An 8,011-nucleotide genomic window follows, 5' to 3' on the forward strand; every position below is an offset into this window, starting at 1 on the left:
TACCTTCGCTGCCATTAAAGGTGTGCATTAACTATCCTCCTGTAAAATCTCAGTGGAGACAAGGTACTGTAGTTTTTACATGAAGTAGCTAGGCAAGGTCAATACTATACCCCCACCTGTGGCTGAGCTCACCTATTTATCTTTTTTGCAGTGAAGACAACTCTTTTCACCAGTGAAGACACATCCCCAGTTGGACTGTAAAAGGCCCTTAAAGATGGCAGAAACAGCTCCCTGAGAATACCTCCTCCACAGGGGCCTGCTTGACTAGCATAGAGCTATCATAAAGACAGTGCCAGATTATAGAATTTTGGGGTCTTGTATTATGGCAATTGGCTCCTTCCTACTTCCCTGCCTGGGGAGTGAGGTCACAAGGGTAGGAGGCCGGGGGAGGGTTGGACAGCAGCTCCTGTCCCATGCTATTGGTCCTGATCCAGCCTATTGGCTCTCACCACAGCATGCAAGTGGGGCCCTCTTCCTGTGATGCACCTTCCCTGACCCTGGGGTTGGGGTTTTCTGTGGGGGGGGGCCTGTCAGGTACTCAGGGGCCCTGTGCAAGTGCACTGAGACTTCCCCTGTGCCTACTCCTAGCTTCCCCTCACTAATGCAGAGGGCAGAGTGTCTGGCTGGAGCCAGTGGCGTATGGGGGGGGCCAGGCCCCGGGGCACCAGTCTGTGTGGAGCACTGGGCTGGCCCTACAGATCGTAAAGGGCCGACCCAGCGCGCCCCCCTCAGGCTGGAGGGTGACGCCGCCCTGTCCGAGCCGGTGCCAGGCTGTGGGGCTGGAGCGGCAGGTAAGTGCAGGGTGCTGGGCTCGCCCTTCACGACGGCCAGGGAGCGCAGGAGGCTGAGGGTTGGCTCTTCCTGCTCCCACGTTGCCTGCGCATCATGAAGTACCAGCCAGGCCCCCCGCCCCTCCACGCCAGGAGGTGAGGCTGCCCCTGCCTGAGCCAGTGCCGGGCTGGGATGGGAGAGGTGGGCACTACACGGTGGGTAAGTGCAGGAAAGGGGGTGGCAGAGCCAAGCTTTCATTTGTGTCCCCACCGCAGGTACAGACCCTCCCTCCCTGGGGCAGCTGGGGGATGGCACTGGGACCCCTCTGAACCCCTCCGCTGGAGGGGAGGCGCAAATGCAGGCTTGGCTTCCAGGTGCCTGAGACCCACTATACGCCACTGGCTGGAGCACACCTTATTATGGCTATTCTTGCTTCCCAAGGACCGTGGGAAGCAAAGCATAAATTAAGCAAGAGAAGTTCTTCAAAGAGCTGTAGAACTGTATTCACAGCCTTTTGAAGCAAAGGGAACGAAGAAGCGCCTCTGCTCAACAAGCTCCCTCACCTAGCACAGTTAGCTCATTTTTCCTTTCCAGCATGGTAGGAAAATGAAAAGGATTTATGGTAATTTTGAAGGTTGCAAACCAAAAAAGTTTGAGGATCATTGGGGTAGAATATATAATGACTTGGCTAGCAGAATTCTCAGAAACAAATCCTTGTCCATGCTGGTCAGGAACCACACGTAATTCACGTTTCATGATTATGCTTTGTTTTGACTGTAATGTGTGGATATTATTAATTATTTACTTACTAAATACTGTGATGGTGATTTGCACATATGTAGAAGGAGAAAAGAGAAACTCCTCTCCTATGAGATAAAGAGTATTGTTTGAAGGAAAGATAACACTAGATACATATTTACATTATGACATCCACACCCTGCAATGAAGAGATACTTAGTGAATATGTAAATTCTTGAGGAGCGTGGAAAGCCTTACACCTGAAGTGTTGCTGTGTGATTGTGACCCAAGAACCTCTTAATGCCAACTGGCAAGTGGATGCAGAGGGGTTACAGAAATCTCATTAGTCTGGTATGTAAATTCTAGTTCACCAAAGAATGTCATGTAAAGTCTCAAATAAAAGCCGATGTCACACTGGTCATCAAGATCATTGCGAAATCCATGGACAGGTGTGGTGTAAGAAGTTATATATAGATATACACACACAATCGAAAATATGTTCTTGTCTGTGCCTGTGAAGTTGGCCAACAGCAATGGTGAAAAACAGGTTTTCTGTTTATTCATCTGTCTGTTTACATGTAACTTGAGTATTGTCTCGTTCACAATGGGTGTTCCATCACCAGTTTGAAACAAATGCAATTGAAAGGTTGTGGTGACTTCAGAAAGAAAGTAACAGGAGGAGAAAAAGAGGGATGGAGAGAGCCTTATCTGGTGGTACATATCAAAGGTGTGCTTGAGTATATTTGTGAGGACAAAAGGGACTCTCAGGCACCCTTCACTGAGGAAGTAAAAAGACTGATTTTGCTTAATGAAAAAGGGGTCTCAACCAGGTTTGATTGAAAATGATGAAGAGAACTTAGGGTGGGATGGAATTTTTTAGACAGGAGGTTAACCTGTTAGCTAATTTTTGTCTCTAGAAAGTATGTTTTGATTTTTTTATATGTAACCATTTGTTTCCACTATTCTTACTCACTATTGCTTGACTCTGTTTTTTTTTATGATAAACTTATTCTTGTTTTCACTGTAAATATAGCTAAATGCTGTGGTGTTAAGCAAAGTGATTGTCCTGAGTTGAATCTTACATAGTGGCACGTACTGTTTATTTGGGAATGGCAGGCCTTATTATTCTGTGACTATTCAGTCGATAAAGGGCCAGACTCTGCAGGGACTGCTCTGAGATTCTGAGGGTTGGTGAATGCCTGTTGCTACCTGTGCAGAAAAAGCAAGGTCTGTGTGGGCCTGGAAGGAAGTGCTTGTGCTTCCAGAGGTTGCTGGTTTCAGGGAGTTGATCCGCAACAGGCAGAGACAAGATTACTTCACACTCAAGGGCAGGCAGTGGTGCCCTGATAACTGTAGGTACCACTGGGGAGCATCACACTGATCTCTGGACTTCAGTTATTTGCTGTCTCCATTAGCATTGTAACATCAGATAGTTAACAGTGCAACTATATATATGACTGGTTTAGAGCATGTGTTGTATAATGATACATTAGGATTTTCAGACTATACAAGAGGAAAATTACTAAAACAATACTTAGCTTCTGATTTAAATCCACAAAAGCACAGGGACTCTAAATTAGGTGGCCACACCAAACTTAATTTAGACATTGTGGCATATGCCCTATCATGTGAAAGATCATCCGTTGTTCTAAAGCCACTGATGATAGACTACATGCACTGTAAATATATGCTGGACAGATAGGCTAAAAAATATATATTATACCAACACATCCCCTTCCCTGCGCTGGACACAAAGTGCTGGTAGATGTACTAAGGTAGTATGCCTAGGCCTGTTTCTCTTTGGAATGGGCATAGACCTCCCCTTTGCTTATATGGTTTGGAAACCCCTAACACAAAAACTCAACTGCACATATAAAAAAATATTAAGCAGAGGAATAGGTGCAAGTCAACAGGCAGAAAGGCGACAGGAGACTGAAAGGAATCCAACAGCAACAGTGAAACAATAAAAACAAAAATCCCCCACAATAGAGCAATCCCTTCCCCCATCTCCAGCTGTGCCCAAAAAATGACTTTCATTGAGATTTAGGCTCCTAAGTGCCTAAATCACTTCTGAAACTGGGACATAGCTCTTACGTCACCTAGGTGCTTTTGAAAATTTTACCCTATGTCTTCTTACGTTTGTGTTCTCCACAACTCATTTAGACACACACAAGAAAGGATGCTATGGAAAGCCCATTCGATTGTCCCTCGTGCATGGGATCCCTTAATGTTCATTCCCATCCTCTCCAAGGAAATTACAAGTTCAAGGAGTGGTTCCAGTGGCAATCCAATCTTATTGGAATCCAATACAATCACAATTGGATAAAGGGGGACCAGATAATTTAGGGGATTAGCAACAGTATACTGAGCCTCTCACTTCTAGATCATAGGTGGGTCAGCTGTAGCTAGATGTCATTACCATATAATGGCATGTTTGGTGGCCTGTGTGAGATGTGTTTGGAGGGTCTCAGTCCAGTTCCCGATGGATTGGAGTCCAAATCACAAAACACACCATCATATTTGGCTCCCATTGGCCTTCTTGATGGATATTCTCCAGGAAGGACCATGCTGAATTATCTATAGAGACTGAGTCCCTTCTTATCCCAAAGCTGGTTCCTTCAGCATTGAGGAACATCAATGGAGCAGTGTAGGGGAAGGTTGCAGTGCCACTGCCCAGGCTATACCCATCCTCTGATTAGACAAAGGATTTCTTTCCCTGGGACCAACATTCTAGCAACCATTTAACAACACTGTGTTCACTTTTGTACACATTTTTATTTCTTTTTTAAAATCTGAGACTTTCCTGTGGAAAATGAACCCAGAATAAAATAAAATCAACTCAATTTTTAAGCAGCCTGGAAATGAACCCACTTCCCCACACCTGAACTCTGTCTCCACTTATTTTAATGGCAGTAGGATTTCCTGTTTTCCCCCACTGTGGTGCAGTGAACATGTGTGTAGCAGTCTGTGTGCTGTGCCACACCTTCCCTTCTTACACTGTCTGTTCCCCTCAGGGCAAGATAATTAGATCTACCCTGAGAAAACATAAATATTTTATTTTAATGAGCTGGGCAATCCCAGTTTTCCCAGCAGGTTGTTAATAAGTGGAATCATGGCGGACAGTTGCAGCTTTGATGGGAACACAGTCACCTCTGAAACGGGAATTTCTGACACATGGACTATTAGATAGGTGCCACATTGGTGGGATGGGGAATTTATAAGAGGGAGGGAGTATTTAAAGGTCTAGTTTACCTTAGCAGCAAAAACATTGCAAAAAGGGCAGGTTGCACTCTGGTTAACTTTCTTGTGACATGAGCAGTGTTGCCAGTCCCTAAAATTAAAAATCCTGAGTATAGCCAAAAGGAGTAATGACATTGGCTAAAAAAATCATGAGAACAATGGGAATTTGTGGGTGCTGAGCTCTTGAAGATCTGGCCACTATAGATGATCCGTGTCACAAAGTTTGAATCCAGATCCGAACTTGCTCAATGGAGAAGAACAAGAGAATGGTTCACATTTTGTCTTTTCTCTTTCTATGTAGACTGAGTTTCTGGTCCTATGAGAGAGGGAGAGAACATTTTCAAAGTTTCATTAACATTTAAATCACAAAGTAAATTCATTTTCTGCCACTGCAGTTTCTCTTTTTCACTCCATTCCCAAACAGCCTCTTTCCTTTTGCAAGCCAAGGATCCAGATTTACAAACCCAGTCTCTACCCTCAGACTAGCATGTGATGCTTCAGTCGGTGCAGAACTCACACTGATTAGGACTTTTGGAAATACCCTAATGAAAGTGGTGTAAATTGTGTTAGGTCCTGCCCTATGCTAAAACCAGCATCCACTATAGAAAAACAAGAATTCATACAGTTTGTGGAAGTAAATTATCCATGTGGCTGATATTTTAGTAATCCCAGTGATATTAACATCTCATGCATCCATAAAAAGAATAAAAATAAACTTGTGATTATGTGGGTGTGTCTCTATATACACACACAATTAAAATATAATACCCTAGATTTTTTAAAGTCAATGTGTTATCATCCACTGAGACTCTCAGAGAACAAGGAGCTGCCTCATTGCAGCCCTGCAGACACCCTAGCAGTAGGGCCCCGCTATCACAAACTGGGACATAGGTGGTCATACCTGGTGGTGGGAGCAAGAGCAAGAGCCAGAGCCAGAAAATTAGTAGCCAGAGCCAAGGGCTTAAAGCTAGAGCCAGGAACCAAAGCCAGGGGTCAGAACCAGAAAGCTAGTAAGGAAACGGTAGGAGCAGGACTGGGAACAAGGCAGGCACAGAAACAATCATGACTGTGGATGTAAGCATTGAGCAAACAGAGATCAGGTGTTGCTGTTGGGCTTAAGAGCAGGCTTGCCGACTTTCTTGGCCTATTAAGTGGAGTGGTCAATCAAGTCACCTTGCTGTGGCTCAGCTGTGCTCATAGGCTGCCTGGAGACAGGGCCGCTGCAGCTGCAAATCCTCATCCTTCGACCATACTAGGAGGAGGATGCTGAATGGGGAGGTGCTCTGTAACTGTGGAGCCTACTTCCAATCCTCTCATAGATCACATATCCAGGCAGAGGTCCTCTGGGCAGCGTCCGCTGGCTCCCTGGACGCCTTTGAGGAGCAGTGGGCGCTGTCCAGGGTTCTCTGCTTGGTGTCCCTATCTGGTTCCCTGCTTTTGATCTTGTGACCTTCATTCCTGTTCCTGTTTTTCATTAGTTGTCCCCTGACCTCAGTTTGGACCTGGGTTCAGTAACTCTTCCCCTTAGGCTGGGGAGAGGCCCTTCAGAGGAGCTCAATAGGTGCAAATCCTCATTCCTGCCAACTGCATTGCACCTCCAGTGGCTTCAACACCACTTCCCCCATGCGCGCTGGCTTGCCTAGGAAACTGCAGGCATTGACCTCTGCCAGCAGGAGAGGAAAGCGGTGGCTGAAGTCGGTGGTGTGATGCTGACACCAGTGCTAGGGGCTCTGAGGGGCTGCAGTGAGGCAGCTCCTTGTTCTCAGACATCCTATTCCCCTGTCCTTCCAGCTCTCGCTCATCCTGAGTTGGTGGATTCAGCGCTGGGGAACTTCTGCCACAAGGGGGCCAAGCTGGGTAAGGTGTGTTCCTCAGGGAGCAGTAGAGGAAGCCTACACACGGCCCTCCCGGTGCCTTTGAATAAGAGAGACGTGAGGTAGCCCCTCCAAGTAGTGAGGAGGCCTGTGATGGGGTAATTAGACCTCACACTGAGTCCAAATGGATTAAAAGACAATATTAGGCCCAAGTAGCCTTGCCCTTCCAGGCCTACCAAGTGTGCTCCAACTAGAGAGAGTGGTTTGAAAGGGAGCTCAGAAGCACAGGCAAAGTGGGTGGACGGGCTGCAGGAGAGAGGAATCCTTCTCCAGAACGCTAGGCAGACGGTTGAACCTGAGAGGGAAATCACAGAGTGCATAAGGCCCATAGGCAGTGCTTTTTCCAACTGTTATCCCCTTTGAGAACTTGTAGGTCTGGCGGGGCCCTGTTCCTTTGGACTCAGTTGATTGTAAGGTGATTGATTGTTTGGACTATCAGGACCATGCCCCAAACTGAAGCGATCTATTGGTAGAAAGTAGCCCAGGGAAGTGAACTTAGACTTACTACAGAGAGGACCTTGCCAGTGTTGCTTCCCACAGGGGCCTGGGCTGGGACAGAGGGACTGGGTCCTCTTACCACACCCCTTATGGGCCAACGCCCAGCTGCAGGTGGAAAGCTGAAGATTCCCAACTTAAGGTCAGGAACCAACTTTGCTATTGTCTTGCCAGCGGGGCTGGAAGTCAGGTGTGCTAACCACTAGGCTGCCTGGTCCTCTGAGCCCACTATCACAAGGCCCAGATCTATCCAAGCCTCCCTATAATTTGAGCAGTAGTTTTGAGCCTTTCAGCAGCCTCTGTGACGACGTTGTGAGATCAAGCTTGCTATGAAGCTGCGGATCTACAGAACCGTAGTTAGTATCTGCTCTAGTGTATGGAAGTGAGTTAGGTAAGTACAGTATTATCTCCATTTTATAGACTAGGATATTGGAACAAATTTAGGAATATGCCCAGGATGGTACAGGGAATGTGTGACAGAGGTCTCCAGAGTCCCTGTCCCTGTGCCTGCCTTTCCTTCTTTTGTGTTTGATTCTCTTCACTTTAAGGCCTTGTTTTCACAGGCAGTTTGTTAAAACGTTCCATCATTTTGCTAGCAATGTTAGAAATGTTAAGGGAGACCAGCCACTTAGACAACAGGGTGGTTAAAATGTCTGTGTTCACCAGAACTTTGTCTAAACTAGAGCTCCCACCACAGGAGATGCGACTGTGGAAGATTTTAGCCACAACATCAGCATAGATGGGACCTACCATGCACATAATTTTGTCCCATTTTAGCATCTTTGTATGGATCTCTTTTGCAATCTAAAATCTTATCAACATGATAGAGGGTGGCCGGTGGCCTTGTACACACAAACTTACATCAGTTTAGCTAAAGGTGTTTTTAAACCAAT

Source organism: Emydura macquarii, unplaced genomic scaffold (genome assembly GCF_026122565.2).
Source record: "Emydura macquarii macquarii isolate MOO-44397 ecotype Brisbane River unplaced genomic scaffold, CSIRO-AGI_Emac_v2 contig_3240, whole genome shotgun sequence".
NCBI lineage: Eukaryota > Metazoa > Chordata > Testudines > Chelidae > Emydura > Emydura macquarii.